This window comes from Triplophysa dalaica, chromosome 1 (genome assembly GCF_015846415.1).
Source record: "Triplophysa dalaica isolate WHDGS20190420 chromosome 1, ASM1584641v1, whole genome shotgun sequence".
Taxonomy (NCBI): domain Eukaryota; kingdom Metazoa; phylum Chordata; class Actinopteri; order Cypriniformes; family Nemacheilidae; genus Triplophysa; species Triplophysa dalaica.
In genome coordinates, this window is record NC_079542.1 from 20,298,336 (window position 1) to 20,322,508 (window position 24,173).

Sequence of the window (24,173 nt, forward strand, 5' to 3'; positions counted from 1 at the left end):
CCACGCGTGGAAGGAGAAAGGTCTGGACCTCTACTGTCCCCCTCATTTTCTGTGTTCTTTTTTGTCTTTATGGGATCTTTATTGAGTGTTAGACTGAAAGTCATACTGACAGAAACATTTACCAATGAAAGCCAGAACAGAACTAATCTTCACACGGGGCTTACAAGCTTTTAGTCTTGTTAAAGGGTACGTCATATGAAAACCCTACTTTTTCTGTGTTAAAGTGCTATAATCGGGTCCCGGGTGCACCTAGCAACCCAGAAAACGTGAAAAATAAGAACCCAGTAAGTTTGTTTTGGTGTGCCTTCGACACACTTTCTCCCACCGCGTTCTGCCATTGTTGTTTTCACAAGCAACAGGGATGTACGTGACGCCATGGCTAAAGTTCATGGATAACATGGAATGTAGTCGCTGCACAGAGTCCATACCTAGGAGGAGACAGCAGTGGATTTATTTTATTTTTATGTTGAAATCCCTCAGAAACCTTAAGTAAAAATCTGCTTATTTGCCCGAATCACTTCAAACCGGAGTGCTTTTTCAACCTGGGACAGTACAAGGAGGATTAGCTTCAAATTTTTTCCTCAAAAGTGATCGAGACCGACTGAACGAGACAAAACTGCCGATGTGAGTAATATTTATGAACAGTCTAAATAGAACATTTAAAGAAACTAACAGCAGAGGAATTCAGGAAACATAATTTAGCTAAGCGATTGCAATGGCAGTACTATGCCTGTGTTGTGATGACAAGCCGGACGGAAGGGGGGTGGGGTCCGCTGTAACTCATTATCATTTAAAGAGACATGCACTAAAACGGGTTGCTGTGAGCAGAGCTGTTTTTTACGAGCCAAGAAGGGTTTTGTTTACACAGCCATTGAGTGTTTTCAAGCCAAATATGTTTCAGACATTTTGTGAAGACCTTAATAAATCATACCAACTTGTTGAATGTGGTCTTATGATATCTCCTTTAAGATTTTTGGGTTTCATTCTTATGGCTGCTTAGATAAACGACAATTACCTAGTTGGATTCACAGCAGGAGGATTTAGTGGAGGAACCTATAGGGCTACAGAGGGTGATTCACAATCAGGTTAGAAAAACGTTTCCCTGATGGCTAGAAGGATATTAACCGCCACGGTCGTATCTGATTAATACCGCGCTGTGCAAATTCATCCTCCCATAACCAAAATATCTCATAAGTTACCTTCCACCCTGACCAGATGCTTAGCTCACACCATCCAAACAAATCCTCAAGGTGTTATTGTTAAGACTCAGAGGGCAAAAGAAGTGACGCCAATGCAGTGTTTTGTTATTCACAGGCAGTGGATCCATTGAGGGGAAATTTTCTTAAACACTAGGAGAAGGTATTTTTATTACCGTTAGCTGCTAGTTTCTGTGAGGGTCATGATAAACATCCTGGTCTATAGTCCTAGACTTTTTAAGGAGGGCCTAAAGCAAAGTTTCCGAAAGCAAAAAGGAAGAATAGCAACTGTTAGGGTTATTTTCTATAACAAACAACATGTACAAAGTAGAGAGAAAGAGCAAACTGGTCATGACAGCCCCACGTGTTTTGTGTGAGACACGTGACATTGTTTGTTTTGGCGTGCCATGTGTTCAACTGTCTCGTCTCCAGACCCCGCCCCCTCGTTTCCTCAATAGCTTCCCGCGAGTGTCTGATTCTCCACATCTGCCCATTGTTGTTATCCCTTATTAGTTTCTCTATTTAATGCCCTCGAGTTTGCTGTACTGTGCTTGTTCGTTTTGTGTTTTTCATGCCGTATGCAAAGATATCTCTATATGCATATGTGTCTATCTTTCTCCTCAGTCAATCTTAGTCTAGTCTTGTCTAGTGTATGTCAGGTGTTGTCTTAGTGTAGTTTATATAGTTTAGTGTTTTATGTTGTTTTACCCCGTCGTGGGTCCTTGCTTTGTGCTTTTTAGGTAAAGTCTTCGTTTGAGTGGAACTAATGGTTATACAGTATAATTGTATAGTGATTATAATATGGCAAAAATACTGTAATGTATGATTTAATACCAACAAAATATTGAAATGAAAAACATTGGGGCACAGGGCAGGAAAACAGTCAGTATTTTACCTGTCTAGACTGTGGGTGGATTAGAATGGACTGAGGGCCACAACAGCTCCCATGGGGTCACTCAGTGATTAACCCACACTTTTTAACTTTTCGTCAGTTCCTGACCTCTACAGCCCAAAACAAAAGGCCTTGGACAGAGCTCATGCTGAGCAGCCTGAAATGTAGCTGAAGCATTATGCCTCTGTTTGCTATACCAGGGCTGCGTCATGAATACATCCTAAATAAGAATCCATCACACGACACAGGACATGATTTAAACAGGTGTTGGACTTACTTTTGCACAGTATATTATACTGAAGTCCTGTCTTAAATGTCAAATGGACTACTTGCGACTACGTCCTGCACCTAAAGTTCAACTTTTCTAAAGAGTTTTGCTTCAACTACACCATTTTCAAGTGAATTACTTCTACACTTATGTAATATATTTTCATATATTGTCAATATATGAATAATTAAACATACATTCAAATATATAATAATACCTTTTATTTATAAAGCACTTTTCTTACACCCAAAGTGCAAAATCTTAAGTGAGACATCATATCAATAGTTAAAACACAGTCATAAAAAGTAACTGCTTCTTAAAACTGCTTAAAGTGGGAGCCCTCCTGATGGCTAGAGGAAGTGCATTCCACAGCCTAGGGGCTTCTGCCGAGAAGGCTCTATCAGCCATGGATTTTAATCTGGATGAAGGCTGTTTCAGGAGGAGCGAGTCTGACAAACAGAGAGTATGAGAAGGCCTTTACGGAGTGATTTATTCACATAAATATGAGGGAGCAGTTCCTTGTACTGCTTTGTAGGTCAAAGTGAGTGTTTTAAATCAATTTGAGCTTTCACTGGAAGCCAGTGCAGGTACTTAAGCATACCAGAGATATGTTGGCGATGAGGTGTACGAGTAAGACCACGTGGAGGCAAATTCTGAATATACTGCAGACACTTCAAAGATTTAGCATGTAGACCACTATAACCGGCATTACATTAGTCGATGGTAGAGGTGACGAATACTTGTACGAGCCTTTCTGCATCAGGTTGCACAGGGCCGGCCCGAGGCATAAGCGAACTAAGCGGCTGCTTGGGGCCCCCTGGCCACCAGGGGGCCCCCCAATCGTTTTTTTACAATTAAATAACTTAAAACAATAGTTATATAAATGATATATAATAGTTATATAAATGAATTAATGAATAAATTAATTAATGAATATGAATGAATAAATGAAATGAATAATTCAAGATAAGAAAATTCTGATTTGCCGACAACTGCTGCTGTGACTGCCAGCGGTTGAGTCATTCGCAATTGCGCTTAGACACATTTCGCGTGCATTGACAATTCGCGCCGGCGCGCAAGTGCGTGTCACTGTAATTAATAAATGACAAGCTATGTCACAAAAAAGGATGTATCCTCTGGTGCCGAAAAGAGAAAGAAGAAAAGGACAGAGGAGGAGAAAAAAAGAGCAAGATAAAGGTATGTTTGCATGATTAGTGAAAATTGTGCTCACGTCACTTGAGGTAGCTGCTAGCCACGACTCGTGATCTTACATAAGCCCTCACCAGAGCTAACGTTAAATCCCCGCCATCAACAGTGAAATGTCACGCATTATTAATATACATTTATCTAGGTTTATTTCACGTATTGATAATAGACATCAGTTTAAGTTGGAGAAAACAGCCGAAGGGGAACTTAATCTTCTAAGTTACATGGATGCCCCAGCTTTCCTGTAGCTCAGTGGTAAGAGCATTGCGTTAACAACGAAAGGTCGAGGGTTCGATCCCAGGGGATTGCAACTATGTAAAATGTATAGGATTAAGCAATATAAGTTGCCGTGGATAAAAGCGTCTGCCAAATGCCTAAATGTAAATGTATTTAAAAGATTGCACATTTAATTTAAAATTATTTATTTCTTGTTTTGTGACAGTTTGTATTTAGAAGTTGAGGAGTAAAGTCTTTTAATTAAGTATTGTATTTAGTATTTTTATTCATTTATAATGTAAAATTATAGCGTGACATTTGTGTCAATAATCTTCAAGCACAGGTGACTCCGCGTGCTGGGAAAGGGCCCCCAAATCAAATTCTGCTTAGGGCCCCCAAGAGGCTCGGGCCGGCTCTGAGGTTGCAAAAGAAAAGGCCTGATCATGGCAATGTTTCGGAGATGAAAAAATGCTGATTTAGACATTATCTTAATATGTGCATCAAGGGTCAAGTGAGACTGAATGGTTGGTGGAAAATTTTGGATAACATAAGTTCAAATGGCAAAGGCCACGAGGGGAGATTCAATTACGGTCGGAAAACGTGGGACGAGAACACAACACTTTACTCTTTGTCCCAAAGGTGTAAAAGTTCAGCCACGATCCCGTGTACATTCTTACCTCCACGAATGAGATGGAGCGAACTTGGGTTTCACAAACACTTCTGTCAAGAAATTAATGATGGTTCAGTGCAAACAGTTCAGACAGAGAGTACCTTATCATGGCGTAGTCCAGGTTTATGAATACCCACTCTCTACGAAGTCCAGTCAATAGTAGAACACTGATGTAGATGGCAGTTGACAAAATAATCCAAAGCAACCAAGTTAAATTTCAATGCGTATTGGAAACAAAAGTTTAAACACAATGTATCTCAGTTGCTTGTTAGAACATTCTCTCCAAACATCCAGGGTAAGCTCCAACAATCGTATGATGAGCCACGTAGTGCCCAAATAAAATCAAGGCAAATTGTCAGGTTAAGTCCAGGCGTATAAAGAAACAAGGACTTGCTGCTACACTGGCAGCATAAGCAGACCTCAGCCCGCAGGAGAAAATTCACGTCCCAATCGGTCGAAGATTCGATGGGGCAATTTTCAGTTTTTCTTGCACTTATGCTGTTTGTTGTCCTAATGTTTGACCCAATTGCTTCCATTGTTTACTCAACTTGTAAGTCGCTTTGGATGAAAGCGTCTGCTAAATGACTAAATGCAAATGTAATTGAATTATATTTTCAAGAATATTTTCATATATTTTGGTTCAGGCATTTTTTTAGGGTAGGATCTATACTCAGCAGGAAAGTAGATCTGCAGTAACGAGACTTAACAGTTGTGCCCTAAGGTCTGTGGATTTCACTATGATGAGCACACGACAACCAACGCAAGACCTCAAGTACAAATCACGTATGCTGTTTGGGAACTGGCCTGGAGGAGAAATGTGATTCAGGCTTGTAAGATATACGACACTGCCATTAACACATCATGACTTTTATAGGGGCTTCAGTTAAGTTCGTTCTTTACAACTGCTCAGAGGACCTGCTGAAGTGAGTTAACACACTGAGATGTCAAACAGCAAAAGGACTCACACTGTTGTAGTTATTAGTATAATATACCACAGTTATACAGTTCCTGTAGCAAATTACCTCAGAAAAAAGAAAGAGCTTTTCCGAGAGAGAGAGAGAGAGAGAGAGAGAGAGAGAGAGGATGAAAGAAAGAGAGAGTTTGTTTGGCCATGATGGATGTCTCTCATTCTATCCTGACATTTACTTTGAGCGAATAAAGCAACCGTCTGAGTAAATCTCGCAGCCCTGCTCTTGAACAACAGGGCAGATTACGTCTCTCCCTCTCAAGCACATGAGGAGAAAATAGCAGGATGACAACAGTTGCGTAAAATTATTTAGAATTATTGCTTCAAAATGGCATGAGACTTGGAGAACGAATCAGATAAGCAATATAATTTATATTCTAATTAATATGGCATTGTAGCCGAGACACTGAGAAGCTCCAATGGCAGGGCACAGCTCATCAGCCTTATCTCAAAAATGGGGAAATATCCAATGCATCATCCCTCAGGAATATTACTTCCCATGTCTCTTTCACACACTCTCCCTCTCTCTCTCTCTCACACAGACACACTATCACCCCTAAAAAAGGTTGCTCCTTAGGAAATGTTCCAGCAGTAAACACAAGTCTTTGAGACTGCCTTTTTAAAATTCATACCTCTTTTCCCCAGTTTTCATATATGAGTGGATTCCTGTTTGATTATTTTTAGAATAGTATTTAAGTTTGTAAGTAAACACAATATTAATGTCACTTAAGCAAATGAAATGTCACATTTCACAATTAATTGTGATGGGTTGCATGTAGTGAGCATCAACCCTAGGTCTCTGGTGTACTAGGTGTGAAAGATAATACAGTGAGCTTTTTCCAAAGGTAAGTAAACCCAATTGCAGAAGGTCAGATAGACAGGAGGCTTGAATTATCCAGCATCAATCTTTACTTAAAAGGTAAAACAAAGTACAAAATAATATGGAAAGCCGTGCTTCCAAAACAGAGTAACATAAAGTAGACACAAGGGTCTAAAAAACATAACATAAACGAGACTTAACTTTGAGAAGGTCAACAGCTTGGATCACAGGAATATTGGCTCAAGACTGAACACAAACACAGGGAACAAACAGACTATTAATGAGTGAGACACAGGTGTGGCCGATAAACATGGAATCAAGGTGATTTGTGACAGCAGCAACCCCTGCAGTCTCGGAGCGACCAGAACTGTAATAAGGGTCCTTTGGTGACGCCTGACAGGAGGCTCCCGAAGGCACCCCCTGCTGGCCGGGGTGAGACAAGGTCCTTGGCAGAAGCAGAATCATTATAGGAGCCCCTTCCCTAAGAATGACCCTAAGTTCTCCTGATGGTACTTTCTGGTCTGGCGAAACTCTGTGATGAGGGTGGGGTTTAGGATATCCCATGCTGGAGCCCAGGTTCGTTCCTCTGAACCATAGCCCTCCCAGTCCACCAGAAATTGCTCCTTCCCATGCACTCGTCGGCAGTCCAGCAGTCAATGAACCGTGAACGCCAGTTGTCCTTCAATGATGCGGGGTGCTGGACAAGCCTTCCTAGGAGGTGACAAAGTAGAAGAAAGAACAGGCTTAAGTCTAGAAACGTGAAAGATAGGGTAATTCTCATAGACCTGGGTAGCAGGAGTCGATAGGAGACCGGGTTGATCCTCCTGGAAATCTTGAATGGACCAATGTAACGGAAAGCCAACTTGTTGGATTCCACCTTTAGGGCAAGGTCTTGGGTAGAGAGCCACACTCTTTGTCCCATGCGGAGTGTGGGTCCAGCTCTCCGAAGCTTGTTAGCCTGTCTCCGTTGTAGTCGGGAAGCCTTAATGAGGGCCGATCGAGCTCTCTGCCAGGAGCGCTGCCACCCTCGGACAAACTGCTTGGCCGCTGGATCCTCAGCCAGTGGCTCTTGTCCAGGGAACAGAGGGTGAGGGAAACCATACAGTCACTCAAAGGGGGAAATGTGCAGGAAGGAATGGAACAGGGTGTTATGTGCAAACTCGGCCGACATGAGTCTAGAGGTCCAGGTTGCCTTATTATTGGGGACCAGACACCTCAAAGTCCTCTCAATGTCCTGATTCACTCTCTCTGTCTGGCCATTAGAATGGGGATGGAAACAACATCCACATGAATGTAATGTTTACTGCAGGAAACACGGCAGGAAATAAGTGGCTTCCTTGATTTCATAACATCTTGTGCTGCTCAGACAGAAAGTCAAAGGGATATTACAAGTGTTGGAGTGTTTAATGTGGTGGAAGACTCTGTTGCCAATGTGAAGTTGGAGTTATTCTGAGTAGGACTAAGCCGGCGGGAAAAAAAGCACAAGAGAGATGCTTGTGATGGTTCCTACTTCTCGTTTATAAAACATCCCCAACGCCTATTTCTGAGGCGTCTACCTCCTCTGGGTCTGGGAGAACTTGGATGGGGTCTGATGTAAAGCGTTGTTTCAGTAAACTAAAAGCCTGGTTAGCTCTTTTGGTCCATGTGTAGGGGCAATCAGACTTCCTGGTCAGAGAGGTTAGAGGGATGGATCTCGGTCGAGGTCAAGGAGGCTGCTGAAGCTCCTGAGATGATCTCAGCGAGGGCCTAGTTATGTCGTTGGATGGTCATAGCTTGCTCAGAGAGTGCTGTGAGAATGCGTTTGATGCTTGGAGTTTGTTGAGATGCTTCTGCTGGGTTGGTTTCCATGGTTCAGTCTTGCTGCGATGGGTTGCTTGTAGTGAGCTTTGAAACCGGGTCTCTGGTGTACTAGGTGTGAAACACATACCTTTGGAAATGTGTCTATTTCCTGCATTTCTCTGGGGTTCAATTTTGAGGATCATAGGGAGTTCTTAAACAGAATCAAATGAGTAATTGATAAAATTGTTCTCAGCTGTCAATCTTCTATATAAAGATAAATAATAAACCTCAGCTGGACTTGGCATATCAGTAATTTGTTCCTTTACAACCTATTCTATTTGAATAAAGCCCTTCAAAAATGTTGCTAGGGAATCAGTTGGTAAACCACGAATACCAATGTCCTCCCTGATGTGTGAGGGTTTAGGAGGCTGGCAGAGAAATCTGAAACATGTTCCTTGATGAGATTTTCAAGGAACAGAGTCTCGGATGAAAAAGTAATTTATTTTTAACTATTTACCTCATCAAAGCAACTCTGGCAAAACTAGAGCTTCTAACAACATCCACATGAATGTAATGTTTACTGGAGGAAGCACGGCAGGAAATAAGTGGCTCCCTTGATTTCATAACATCTTGTGCTGCTCAGACAGAAAGTCAAAGGGATATTACAAGTGTTGGAGTGTTTAATGTGGTGGAAGACTCTGTTGCCAATGTGAAGTTAGAGTTATTCTGTTGCATGGTGGCCTGGTCAATGCTGAAACATCAGAACATTTCTAGCTTGAAATTTAGCAACTTTAATTTAGTTAATTTAACTGCTTACTTATTTAGTCTCAGTGTTGCTTTAGGTTGAGCCAAAATAAATGGGTTTGTTCAGAGAATATATCACTTTGTATGTGCTTATTAGTCAGTGATACAAGACACAACAACAGTAAGAGTTATACTGACAAATAGTTGAATAATACGAACTGAAAGTTTAAACAAAAAGTGATATCTTTTAATAAATATAAATATAAACAAGGCAAAAACATGATAATGGGTTCCACCAGTATAAACATTCTCATAACATTGAAAAAATTATAACATTAGATCGAAAATCTTGTGCATGAGCACTGGTGCGATGTGAATCAGAGTACGAGCGGGCAACTCATTCACCGTGACAGATGATTGGCAGGCTTGTACAGGGAATTGTGGGATTGACAGTGAAGTAGAGCGTAAATGGTAAAAAGATTGAAAAAGTACTTTGTGTGGCGCAAGAAAGCTTAGGCGTTGACCTCTATCATAGATTCAGGTCAAAATCTGCATTGCATCAAATTACAACTCAGAGAAAATTAGGACAAAATCTAAAAACAAAATCTGTCAAATACTACAGTACATCGATTTGAAATAAAAAAACAGCACTGTTCGTGTTATATCTTGTGTCTGATGTTATTCAATTTTCCTGCACTACAAAACAACCGAGAGATTCCTATCGCCACACGCATCAGTCTGATTCAATTGATCACAGAGGGGTGCTCTTCCCTCCTCGTGTATAGTCGGCTACTGACAGCAGCCCCTCAGAGATTCCTGTCCAATCTGAGGAGAGTGGCAGAACTCTCTCCTGTCTGTCCAACTGACTTCGATCCAAACATTTACACTCTTTAATAGAGGAAAAGGGAGAGGAAGAGAAGGACATTGGTGTAACCCCACAACACCAGCGCTGTCAAAAAGACTTGTGTGTGCTTGTGTAATTTCCAGTATTGCAATTCATCCAAGACAATTTACGCTGAGCTGTGAACTTATGAATTGCATATGACAAAAAAAAGACTAAATCTTAGAAAAAAAAACTGATAACAAAACTTTGTCCTCATGCATAGACTTTTACTGCAGCAAAATATCTGGTTCTTGTATATTTTTAGGTAAGACTTAAAAATCCATCTATACTGACTGGATGATCATAAACATGTGTAATGAAACAACGTTTTATGGTTATATTTCTTTCCATATATATATTAAAATTGTACAGTATAAAAGTATTTATGTAGAGGGATTCTTTACAATGGTGCAGTAAAAGAGGGAATAAGAGCACACGATGAAAGACAGAATTAAAAGCATTAAGTGAGTGAAGGAGAAAGTCATTTTAAGACAGGAGCTGTGAGTTATAATAAATGGCTCCTTTCACACCTCTCTAATTAATGAAAATGACTGAGAGTGGCAGCATTATTTAGAGAACTCTAATACCCCAAATGACTCTGAAATGGCAGCTCTGTTCCTTCACTCAAGCTCAATCTCCTTTGTCAAAATGGATGTACAGAACCATTACTATAAATGTACTGACTGGGCAAACCTCGATGATGATGTGAATCAGCCCTACATCTAATGGTTCCTTTGAGAGAATCAAACACATGAACACAGAGACTTAAGTGTATGTGCTCAGGTTCCCAAAATATGCTGATAAAATGCAGTTGAACTAAAATTCTGTATCTACCATTTGTATACACATGGTTATCTATATCCTTTTGTGCTTATTAGTCTTAATGGTTTGCACGTGTACTTGCTGAATAACATGTATCTAATATTTGTGTTTGTGGCTTTTACTTATCAAATAGCAAACTACTTGTATTCAATTTGTTTTTGAGCCAGTACTTGTGGGCATCTGTGCAATTCATTTTTTAGACCTGGCACTTATCTGTTACAGAATGAGTTTTTGTTCAAATGCTTTTTAATTTAAACTAATCTAATTTAGGTTTCATCCATTCAAACGCCATACCCCAAAATGTTATTTATTGCTTTTTGAGGACAACAGTCTTTTACTTTAAATTGAGCTATCACTAAACTATTTGATGGTGGAGAATTTTTTAAAGAATACAGATGACATTACAAGTGTGCCCGGATTCCTCCCATGAGGTTCCTTCTAAGAGAAAGATGGCATTCTTACAGTAACACAAATGCGCTCACACAGATGCACACACTCAAGTCGTTATTTTCCATCCGACAAGTATGAAACTACAATAACAAACAATAGGACATGACAAAACAGTGTAGGATATGGTTAATGAGATGAAAATGTTTGGTATGAGTCTCAGTTGCAAAGAATGCTGGGGGCGTTCCACTGTGGTGAAAGCATTTGGCTTTAAGTATTAAAATTGTTTCAGAGAAGCTGCACCTTTAAAGGCTCATGAACTTCCAACCGAATAAACACTATCAATGAGACTGAGCTCAACTTAGCCAAAGATAAATGAAAAGGAGCAGGGAGAGGTAGAAATAGAGCTACTCTGTGTTATAGACTCAGTAAATACTGTGAAAAAAAACAGAGTCATTTAATAACACCTGTTACATAATGAGTTTTCTATAATTATTGCATTATTGCTCCTCTATGACATATTGCTTACTGCTCCTTAAACTCTTTGTAAGTCGCTTTTTTTTTAAAAGCGTCTGCTAAATGACTAAATGTAAATGTAACATGATTCAAAATTGACCCTGTTTACACGCTTTACAAATGTGTTTGGTTATATTGTGCGTGATTCATCTGTGCATTGTGTTTAAGTCTGTGAGAGACCCCTTTTCAATGTTTACTAAAAATAAAAATTTAAAATTCTACCTCATATTTTCTCACCCATAACAACATTTTTCACAAAAAATGAACAGTTTATATATGTTGTCTATGATGCTTATAAATGTAAAAAACTTAACATTTAAACAGTATTTTTACATTTTTGAATGGCTGTATTTATTTAAAAAACAAATAATGCTGTGGTTTCACTATACCCGCAAACATTGGCTGAGTAACAAAACCATGAACACCTTAAATACCTTGTGAACACTTCTTAAATGCGCATGGAATTATTTGCATGGGGACGAAGACAAGGCACATTTATCAAAGCATGATGGATGTTACTGACTTTTACTTCATCATTCAATTACCTTTTTCAAATCACTTATTCTTTCAGTGCGGAATCCATGTAATGAATCAGTGCATTGATATGACCACCTAGCCGCCCCTAAACAGTCTAAGTGCAGAGGTCCCTACTATAATCAATACACCAAGCTGTCCCACGCTATCATGACTACCCAAGAAATCAATTCTCAGTCTTTATTTGAGACTCAACTTCCTTCCACCTGTCCTTTCTCACCCAGCATGTGTTGCCTTTGTGTGAAGGACAGAGGACAATGAGAGATGAGAGTGATAATATATTAATCAAAGGCTTTTCAGGGGCATATAACAGTCAACAACACTTATCAGATATGAAGAGACAGGAAAGACATTGGGCTCTGTTACCTTTTTATTATGCTGACCGTGGAATATCTAGATTCTTATTGTTAGGACACGAGCCCACTGTTCACAAAAATATCCCCTGTCTCCTTTCTTTAAAGTATACCATCTGTATTTTCTTAAAGGAGGTATGAATTAAGATCACAATTTATCCCGAGCTTTTGTTATATAAGAGGGAATGTATTCACGCGAACATCATGTAAGTGTTAGAACTAAAAAAAGCCCTTGTTACTGAGATAACATCTGTTATTGACACCAGACCCAGAGAACGCCAGGTTCTGGAATGCACCTATCTATGACGACATTAACGCACGACAGAACTGAAGTACTACAAGTGGTGTTGAAACTAGATAGAGCAAGCAAGCAATAAACAGACATGCCGTTAAAAATAGCTAAATATTGTGCCACCTCTGGTTGTGGAAGAATACAGTCACTGCATAACCTTCCTTCAGATTCCGATATTAGGAATGTGGGGTTAAAGTTTATTTTTAAAGACGTTTCAGCTCATGTGGGAAAAACATGGAGCGTTTGTTTGTTTCAATTCTCCAAGGATTCCTTCGTGAACAAGGCAGAGAGCGACACTGGATTTGTGGAGAGTTTAAAATTAAAAAGCAGTGCTTTAATTGGATCCGATAGGAATCTCACCGCAATCTTATGTGAGTGAAAATGTTTGTACTATGCGTCACTATTGCTTTGTTAGAGATTGTTTAATGTGCCATGAGTACAATTCGCATGACATTAGTATTACATGGGGACCTCTAGTCATTTGTAATACTTGCAGAGGTTGTCTGTGATATTAAGTCCATACGAATCGCCATCTCTGTGATTTGGTGAGCTCATATACAATTTTTCAAGGTTTTAACCACCGTTTGCGAATAATGGAGGCTGTTTTGAAGTGTTTTGGTATTATTTTGGGTGCTGGGTGATATCCATAAGTTACCGTGAGTCTCCCGTTTGTTTATTTATTTATCATGGAAACTCTCGTAACATTTGAGACCCGTGATCGCTGTGATCTTTTGTCCGGTTCGGGATCACTGGTCTCAAATGCTGACAGGTTCTATCATATATCATTAAACGCATAACAACTATAGGCTATACAAACTATACGCAAAGCCTTGCCATCACATCCGGGAAATAATTCTAAGTAAAATCATCCCTTGTGAATGCGTCACATGAAATACTGATGTGGGGAGGTCATTTATAAAGTCTCCAGATAATACTGATGCCCTGAAAACTGTGAATGGTGCTAATGTGTAACCTAACCTTACGTCTCTAACCAAATTCACAGAAGGCTCCAACTACGCAAATAGCTATCCAATCAAAGCGGTGGGCGTTTACTTCCAAGTGTCTTCAATGCAGCACGTCCATTAAAAACCGAGCGTTTTCAGAGCTGGCCTCAAAACCTGGGTAGAAGATAGCCTATTAGATGTTGCCTTTTGTAATATGTTTTGAATTTTGTAATATTTTACAGTAATTATGTAATATATGTTAATGTAATATAACTATTGTTTGAACAGAGTACTAAATAAACACAAAACATATTCATTATATATATGTCCAGTCATCAACAATGAGAGGTGCTTTTAAACGCTGTTTTTTATTAATTAATTCATTCACTTAGAAGTAACTTTAAGCTGCAGTTTGGTTATGAATGTGCTGCTTCTGCCGCTCAATGAGCGCAATGAAAAAATGCAGAGAGACTTTTTCCACCTCCTGACAATTAAGGTTTATCCAAAATCTCTTTCTGAAGGGAAAACGTCTTTAAACACCGCACCACTGTGAGCGCCTGTTTGTGAGCACGCGATGCGGGGGTTTGATTAAATGACACATGCATTGCAGAATCGGATCCAGAAACAACGCCTGAAACAAAGTTATCGTTGCGTTATTATGAAAAGTGTAAAAAGATTTTCAGTTAGTTTTGAAACTTTGCGAAACAAATTAGTCTCCACTGATCCCGCGTGGGTTTTCCTGACTGGGCGAGGCATTTATGAAAGAATGGGAATCATGCGCCCTTTCCTCCACTCACTAACGATCACGTTATGATTAAAGGAAATGATTGGATTCTCCCAACACAGCAATTTTTTATTGCTTCTCGAAACGTCATAAAAGTTACAAACAGGCAATGACTTGACTTAAGCGCCAAATAACTTACGTCCTCACGCATTCTGGACGTCATCACTCAGTGACGTCATCAATTTGCGATCAGTTCGTGAGATCAGTCAATTTAGTACCAATCGATTCATAAAATGTGATTATCGGCCGATCGATCGGAGCATCCCTATCTATTACTTATTGATTTTGATGTTTTTGGACGTAAGAACCACGCAAACATCATAAGTAGACCACATATAACAGTATAAAACAATAAACAAGCGCAGTTCATCACACCTTTAACATACTCATTCTTTCCGGTTTCCTTGTCACCTTCCTGTCAAGGACAACAACATAATTCTGTAGGTAAACAATCATGTTCTCTGCATGCATTTTATGAAAACTGAATAACATAAGCCTTCAATGAGTAACTTATCAGAAGGGCAATCTAGAGGTTACACATCTTGTGTGTTTAAAATAAGACGCCGCGACATCTTGCCGGCTGGTGGCTTGCTGCGCAAAGTTCTAATCCCAAAGAAACCATGTAGTGAATGCTGATCGTCCTTTCAGCTGTTTGCCTTTGACTCTGTGATTATTACGGTTTAACACTGCAGCTGTAATCAGAAACACCAGGCCACTCTCCTCCACCTCCCTCTGCTTAATCAGTGTGACCCAGCCCAGATTAGCCAGATCCTAATCAAGATCCTGCTGTTGTGTTAAAAAACTGCAGCCCACCCCCTTCGGAAACGCTGGACACTGGTGACATATGCAGACCGTCAATAAGGGCTTATTCAGACCAAACTGCAGCTACATCAGTCGTGCTTGTAATCAGAGTGGACCAGATCCTAACTGCAGCGATTACAATTGATGTATCCGGGGAGGAAACTTGAGGAAGGTTTGAACCCCTTAAGGGTTTCATTTCTCTCTCTCTGAGTGTTCTAATGAATTTTCTTGGCACTTAAGCTAGTGACATCAGAAAAGAGCTGTCGGTGTGTCTTAGGTTTGCATGTGTGTATATACAGTAGATGTGTGTGGGAGAGACAAAATAGACAGAGATTTTAAAAGATAAATCTTCCCTGACGTGTCCCAGACAACAGTGAATGACCGCCTACTTACCTGTCTATTACACATTGTGGTGAAACAAAGATTTTGCATTTTGGCTGTGGAAGAAAACAATTGCTTGATTGAAAATCTGTCTAATCTTTCTTATTACTAAGTATTTATATGTGTCTAAGTAAAATTGTATTTTTATTTCATTCTGTAGTAACAACATTTCTCCCAAGTTCTAAAACAAATAATGCTTTTTACAATTACATTTATTCGCAGGAATTTGAAACAGAACAAATGTGTCAAAATGACAAAAAAGCAATGTTTACAAATCTTGAATACTTCCAAGAAAACAGCATGATGCTAATGTTTTATCATGTGTTTTAAAGTGATGGTTCACCTCAAAATTAAGGAAGATATTTGCAAGAATGTCAGTAGCCAAACAGATGTCATCCTCCATTGACTCCTAAACTATTTATTTACCCTGCTATGGGAATAAATGGGGGATGAAAACTGTCTGGTTACTGACATTCTTCCAAATATCTTCCTTTGCGTTCAGCAGAACTATGAAAATTATACAGGTTCGGAACAATCTGCGCTGAGTAAATGATGACAGAATTTTCATATTTGGGTGAATTAAAAAAGAAACCAAAAGTATTGATAACAGCAGTCTTGTAGCAGTACTGCTTTTTATCCTTGCAAATGCCTCTAAAATTAATTGTCACCCCAATTCCAAATGTAAATGGGTAGTTGAAACAGATAAATATGCAAATGTATCTCCTATCATGTGACGGCAAAATTTTTGAAAAACAATAAATCTCTCTTATAATATTTTAAATGATAAATATAAATAATATAAAACAATGTAATATTAACCTATTCTAAATTATATAAAGTAACTTTTTATAAATGTAATGTAATTATATATGTCACACACATGTTCGACTTATGCATCTGCTCCCCAAATGACTAGCAATTACTTAATTATGGTGAATGATTGTTTGTGATTTAACCAAAGCCAACCTTAAAGCCTACTAAACCCCTTCGATACATTCCACCAAACCTACTGTCTTATTAGGAAATATATCACTACAAAACAATAAAACTGCTCTGCTCAAGAGAAAGCACATGGCTTTTTAACAAAATGCTAGTTATAAGCATGTGCTGAATCTCAAGGTTTTTTTGGATTCCTCTTCCTTTCTCTAGGGGATGTGACTCAGGTAGCAGCATGAAGACAGAAAGCCCTCATGCAAGTGGACGACTTACAAACAGCCTGCTGTCAGTGCGCTACTCCATTTGTGACAAGTGTCAAAGCACCGTGTGAAAGAGGCCACCTGCCGCATTAAGATCACATTATTCCACCCCATGCGGTGAGACAGGTGAGAGAGAAAAGTCAAATAAACCCCCTGTTTTCTGCTAGCACAACTAAAAGATAAATGAGGCTTACTTGACTTATAAATAACAAATCTTCTTTTCTAATCACAAACCTATTAGATCACAGATAGTAAACCAATATCGATTCATGTGCTGAGTATTTCGTATCAAACCAAGAGCAAATACTGCAGATATAGGGAAATCGATTAGTGCAGTTTTAAACACAACGATAACCATCAACTGATATTTCATATTTATAAAAGCTGAGGTGAAGAAAACAAGCATAAATGAGACAGTATTCCCAGAAGGCTGAGAGTGAGCTGTAAGTGTGTGGGTGTTTGGGTAATTATCAAAAGGAGTCGGCTGTTTTGTTAACAGTTATGAGTGTGTGCTAGCTGTTGTCACCGAGGAAGAGAGAGGGAGAAGTTGATCTAATAGACACCTGTGCCCCATTGTAACAATTAAACTTCACACGTATTGGCATTTGTTGTTTTAAAAAGAAATGCATTCTCATTCACACCAGACTATTTACATGAATTAAGAGTGACATATGTAGACACACTTGCACACACAAAATTGTGTATGAATACACACTGACACAAATAACTTGTCATGTCAGAAATGTTTCCCGGGGTGAAGTGTGAACTGTAATCAGATGTGGATGAGAGGTCTTCATCCCAGATTGTTTGCAATGGAGTAAAAGTAGACATTGTGAGATGTAGAGAGAGCAAGAGGTAGAACCAGATAGGTACCACGCTGTGACACGTGTGTCAAACTTTGTCACAGTCAAGCTATGATTGAAGCTTTCAAGCTGCCCTAGATATCCAAACATTCACTTTCATTGAGCAGGAGAGACCTGCGTCAATCTGCATACATCCAACACAGTTTTCAACATATGATGATTATTCTGCTTAAACATGCTAAACATATTGCAAAAACTAAAACAAAAAATTGGAAAAATTGTCAAAACAGGGTTGCCAGGTTTATCAAAAAAAATCAGCTCAAAGCTTGAAATGATAAATCTAAAAACAATTTTAGGAAGTCCCACATTCGTTTTAGTAGCCTATACTGTTTTACTTATTTTTTTATTTTCTTCACTATTACATAATCATTAAAAAAAAATCAGAGTTTCATGTGCTTAAAAGCTCTTTGTAAACATGTTGTTGAAAATGTAATATGTGACCCTGGATCACAAAACCAGTCTTAAGTAGCACAGGAACATTTTTAGAATAACAACAAATACATAAACATCCTGGATGACATGGGGGTGAGTAAATTATCACGAAAATTAATTTGAAAGTGAACTACTCCTTTAAGTAAAGATCATGTTCCGTGAAGATATTTTGTAAATTTCCTACCCTAAATATATATAAACTTTATTTGTGTGAGTGGATGGCCTCCTACAGTGCCTCTGACTAACTTCATAGGCAATTTTCTAAAATTTTTGATTATTATGCACCCTCAGATTTCACAGTTTTAAACGGGTGTATCTCCCCCAGATATTGTCCTATCAACAGATAGCTTGTTTGTTCAGCTTTCAGGTGATGTCAAATTCAAAATTTCTGAAAATGTACCCAAAAGACTGATTTTGTCATCCAGAGTCACATATATAAAAAATAATACCACTGTATGTCACATAACGTGATATAGATTATACAGTGTATGCATGGATATTTTTTGTCATTCAGAACTCACTTTTTAATACATTGACCCTATTATTATGTATTTGTTATTGCTGCTTCTTCCTCCTCCCACCAACCATTTACTACAGTAAAATGTACTGTAGCTCAAATAATGCTGGTAATAAACCAATTGCTTTACATTTTTCTGTCCTTTTGGTTGTAAGGTATTTATACCACTATTTATATTTATTTTTATCTAGACACATATTCTTATTTGTCATAAAAACACTAGTTCTAAATTAGCAGCACATTATAAAACTGGAACATGGAAAATAGCAAAAGAGGCAAAAAAATCTAAATTGGCTTACACCATCTTTAAGAGGATGTATTATTTCAGTGGACCATAAACTGATTCTGAGCACAGCAAATAAATCTGAAATGAAATTCTGCAGCTGAAAGAGTCCACGACTGCCACGTGTCCCATCTGGTCTGGGGCTCTCTAGAGACAGAGAGGTAACTGAGGTTACACCGCTGTACCGTAAACACGACTGACACACTCATTTACTACAGCCGCCATCACCACTGCTGCACTTCTCTACAGACAATCACACACACACACCCTTCAGCGACAATGTTATCTGTAAATTAAAAAACCCTACAAGCTTTACTCCCTCTCTAAAAACCAATGAAAAAATCCCACCTCCAGTGAGCAAATAACAAACAAATATATAACAACACTAAATCAATGCTAAGTTCATTTTCTTCCGGAATTGATTTTTAAGCTTTTAATAAGCATAATAAATTAATTAAATGGCCAAATGGTCCACAGTCTTGGCCCAAAGACAGCAAAGGTCCCCACAAGTACTCATGAATGCAGCTTAGCCCTTTGTTTCGTTTAGTGTTTGTATTCAGGCGGACCTCAGAACAAGGCTGCCTACCGCGCCACACGCTGAGACCGGTCTAATCCGCACAACAAAGCACCGTGGTCTCCCCTACCTGAAATAATGACTCTATAAATCAAATCAAAACTGTGAAATGCTAATTACATCTCAATTGAAACAGAAAACACCAGGCACTATTCAACTGTCAGTCTTCCAGACATGCTCCACCCCCTATATCCCTCATCCTGAGAAGCCCTTCCTGCAGCCATAGCAGCTGGGGTGAAAAGTCCTCAGTGACTGGCATCAGGACCGCTGGCTCAAACTGCTAATTGCCTCATTTTACTAGTAATTAGCCGATTAAAATAGGTACTTAAGGCCAGTGTCAGGACTCCCGGAAACCACATATTACAGGGACAGGAAGACGCAACAGCTGCCAGCTGTAAAAGAGAGGGAAAGACTGTGATTAAATCACAGCATAATGCCAACAAGGTTCTGTTTACGCATTTGAATGTTAAATTATAAAATTGCAGCCTACTTTGTGTCAGATGTCTTAAATAATTCAGGAAATCATCTATGTGGGCTTCCAAACCCCTAAATATTCACAGCGGTAAAAAAACCTGCAAGTATGCAAGGCAACAATGGTACAAATGAACTGCAGTAGGTTTGCATAAACACTAAAGCTGCTGGTTTTAAGAATTTGTGATTAAACTCCCCACTGCCATTATAGGTGATGAATGATAGATCCAGGAACAGGTGCTCAGAGACTGATGGGTAAAAACAAGCAAGTTAATGAGAAGGGTTTGAGGCAACACCTACAATATGATAAACAAGATGGTTTAGTGATTCAAAAAAATCAAAAACGTTAGTCACGTGAAGTTTCATATGTGTTAGTCATAGTCTCTCCATCACGTCTATTTCATTGCTGTCTTCCTCCGATAAGGGAATATAATCAAATTGACATCCCTCTCAAATCAACATTACTGGAGACCCAGTTCAGATATAGGTCATCCTCCACTTGGCCCCGTTATCACCACCTTCTCACCTCTTCATGTTATTCCCTCTCCCTCCGCCACTGATTTCAGTAAAAGAGCCCTATATGTACCCCTACATGCCTGTGACAAACCAAGCTTCACACATGCTACCGAGATAGGTGCCACTCACACCCCTTATCTAAATATCAAGATTCCCAAGCCTTTTCAGCTGTTTAAGTCCCAGCTGTCATATTAACCGATAAAGAGGCAAATAGACGCTTAAATCCCTGCAAGCTCTCGCCTCCAGCTGGACTTTACATTATAAATGCACTTGACTTTCTGCCACAGGGTTGCCTTGGAGATGGAGGACAAATCTGGACAGAGCACACATTGATATTCAAATGCTCTTTCTGGAACAAAAAAAAGGAAACCACTAAATTGTTTCTCTTGACACTCTCACATTCACGTCTTGAACCCTTGTCAATGGGCTGAGGCACTTCATTCTTGTTAGAAACAGTAAGAAAGAGAAGAACAGGGAGTATGGGATCGGTTTCGACACTAGTGCCTTGAGTTAAACTCCACCAGTGTGATAGGACATTGATCAGAGAGCAGAAAAAAAGTTATTAGAAAACATACAAGTCAGTATATCTAAAGTGTTGTGTCATAAACAAATGCAGTGTTATTATTGTACAGTAAGATTCACTTTATTGTTATAGTACACAACAACCAACAGTAACAAATGGGAGTACATACACTCTTCTGTACACGACATGACAAAGTGAAAGAGAAAAATGACATTGGTCCTGCTTTGCGGGATTATGCGATAAAGGAAAGTTTGTTGAGAAAATGCAACAATACAGAACTTCTTCCGTACTTCGTTCACAGACATATTAGTTGGGAAGCGACATGATGTTTCTTGTCCATGAGGGCAAAATTGCACAAGCTGATACAGTGACTATCGTAAAAAAAAAAATGGACACTATATATGTTTTAATATGTAAATACTTGCAGGTCCTGTGAACAACTTTACAGGAATATATGTCATTTGCAATTCTCTTCTGGCAACACTTTTATGTCAAATAAAAACTTTATAATAAAATAAATAAATTTCTTTTGTTAGATGCTTTACATTGTACATTTGGTGTATACAATGTAAGTTCCATTCCATTCCATTTTCTACCGCTTATCCGAACTACCTCGGGTCACGGGGAGCCTATGCCTATCTCAGGAGTCATCGGGCATCAAGGCAGGATACACCCTGGATGGAGTGCCAACCCATCGCAGGGCACACACACTCACTCATTCACTCACTCACTCACACCCTACGGACAATTTTTTCCAGAGATGCCAATCAACCTACCATGCATGTCTTTGGACCTGGAAACCCCCGAGGCACGGGGAGAACATGCACAATGTAAGTTAAAAAAGGAAAATATGAAAACATACAAATGAGATCACCCTTGAGAAACAATCTTTGTGTTTGTGTTTCATCAGCAGTCAGCATTGTGATAGTGAAACTCCACACATTCTTCTTACACAGGATAGCATAATCTTGAACGCTACAAAAGAAATGAGAGAGAATAAAAGAGAGAGTAGAAAGTGTGGAAACTGAATGAACTCACTCTACCAGGAAACCCATCACTCCTGGGACCCACACAAACAAAATACAAATACTCCCTGGCAGCTCTCCACACGACTCATTCTTACAACAACCACAAACAAGATAAAATATTAATCTAAGACCTAAAGTTCAAATCTCAAAAAAATTCTAAACAACAAGACTGACATATCTAAGAGGATATGCTGAAGCCCGAAGTCTCACACAGTCAGTTAAAATTCTCCATGCTAATACAGACATCCAGAACATCTGATTAGCAGTCAGAAAAGGCGAACAAAGTAAAACTAAGCAACTGGACCACCAGGAGGGAGAAAAACCAAAGCACTAGACTTATATCAGAGAGAGATTCAGAGAAATATTAAGGGAATATTTAGGAGAGCAGCATACGTGTGGTGCAGGGGAAATATGGTGAGAGGTCATGAGGAGTTGAAAGCTATTGGTTCCGTGAAACAATATCACCTGCAGTCTCAGAGCAGCCCATGGGCGTCAGATTAATCACACGATACTCAGATTCGCATAAATGTGGCTGGATTCTGTCAGAGAAAAGGTTAATGAATGCAAAAGCAAAGAGGAACATAGGACAAGGCAAAGCAATGCCATTTCACAACATATATGTTCCATGTTATTCCCTGCAGTCAGTAGATTCAATATACTGTACATCACCTCATATTGAACATACCCACCCTTGCATGTTTCTATTGCATGAGTCTACAGCACTCAAGCATACTTCATAGATGAGATTAGATTTTTTAATTTCTGTAATTCAGAAAATGGGGAAAATGAAAAAAAAACTAAATTTTTGCACAGTTTTTAAATAACATTTATAAAAAACTGCAAAAAACAATTAAGAATTTGTAAATTCTAAGTAAAAAACAACTTTGGAACATGGAAGCCCGACAAGCCCTGAAAAATTATGACTGCAAATACGCCCTCAAATCCAACATTTATATCCCAAATTGGTTTATTAAAGGGATGCTTCACCCAAAAGTGAATATTCTGTCATCATTTATTCACCTTCAAGTTGTTCCAACTCTGTATTCATTTGTTTGTTCTGATGAACACAGAGAAAGATATTGGGAAGAATGCTCATAACCAGACAGATTATGTCCCCTATTGATTACTTTGGTAGGAACAAAATACAATGGTAGTCAAAAGTGCCCCAGAACTGTTTGCTGTCCTACATTTTTCAAAATGTCTTCTTTTGTGCTCAACAGAACAAAAAAATATAAAGTACTTTTTTCCTACTATGGGAGTCAATGGGGGCAAAATCTGTTTGGTTATAAGCATTCTTCTAAATATCTTTCTCCATGTTCACCAGAACAAAGACATTTATACAGATTATAACAAAGGTGAGTAAATTATGACAGAATTACAAAAATTGGGTGAAGTATCACTTTAAAGTCCGTGAACCAGAAGTTGAGCAAATATTTACTTCCGTATTTTGATGCATTCTGAGTGAAACGGAATTGCGAAGGAGAAATAAAGGGGGCGTGGCTTGCTCTTTTCACTGTATTTGATTGAATGTGTAAAAGCAGCCGTTGCATTTTGAAATGAAACTGGGAGCAGACTGACAGCTGAAGGGGGGAGTTAACGGATGCTCCGCCCAAGCCGTCTAATTTACATCATTTGAGATGTATAGTAACTACAGGGTGGAAGTGCATTTTCAGATTTTAATTGGCAAATGGATTGTGAGGGCACATGAATTTTAAAAAGAGAATGACTCACATTGGTAACCGATATACAATAAACGCTGCAATATTTCATGAAAAAGTAGGAAATGTAATTTTTAATTTTACTGGGACTTTACGATAGGCACAACACTGTACTTACTGTAATAATTTGCATTATTAATGTAAAACAATCATTGACATCAGTGCTTCCCCTAATGTGCCATCCCCCCAAAAACAGTTAATCTTAATCAATTCTGACTAAGAGGACTGAAAACAAGTTTTAAAATATCATTTTAGGATCCAGGCTGATTTGAATTCATTTTAACCACAGCTTTATGGCAACCATTATTGTCACACATCTGTGGAAAGTCACAGATCCATTAAACAGCAGCTTTGCTACTATCACTTGTTTACTTGTCATTTAGCAGAAATTTGCTCCGTTCATTAGTGAAAAGCGAGCGGTTTAATGACATCTTAAATGCTTTCTCAGACAGCAGGAGCATCAATATCATGAAGCTCTCGCAGGGCTCCATGCATCAGGGTGAAGACTAGCAGGATCTTACGGAAACACTGAGAACATTCCAGAATTAAGACAGATGGCTTGACGCAAAGACACTGTTGAGCTGCTTCCTGATGAAT

At 38.9% G+C, this 24,173-nt stretch overlaps 1 protein-coding gene across 2 annotated transcripts in view; it reads right to left on the reverse strand.

Moving 5' to 3' along the window:
• fam189a1 (family with sequence similarity 189 member A1) overlaps window positions 1-24,173 on the reverse strand; it is a 108,638-nt gene that overhangs the window by 26,879 nt on the left and 57,586 nt on the right. Inside the window, exon 1 of one of the 2 annotated variants that reach the window (XM_056746322.1) lies at window positions 19,646-19,696. The exons of the other annotated variant lie outside the window; for it this stretch is intronic. The gene's annotated coding sequence lies outside the window, so the exon portion shown is untranslated. Of the gene's footprint in view, window positions 1-19,645; window positions 19,697-24,173 lie in introns of those variants that run through there. 2 annotated transcript variants of the gene reach the window in all.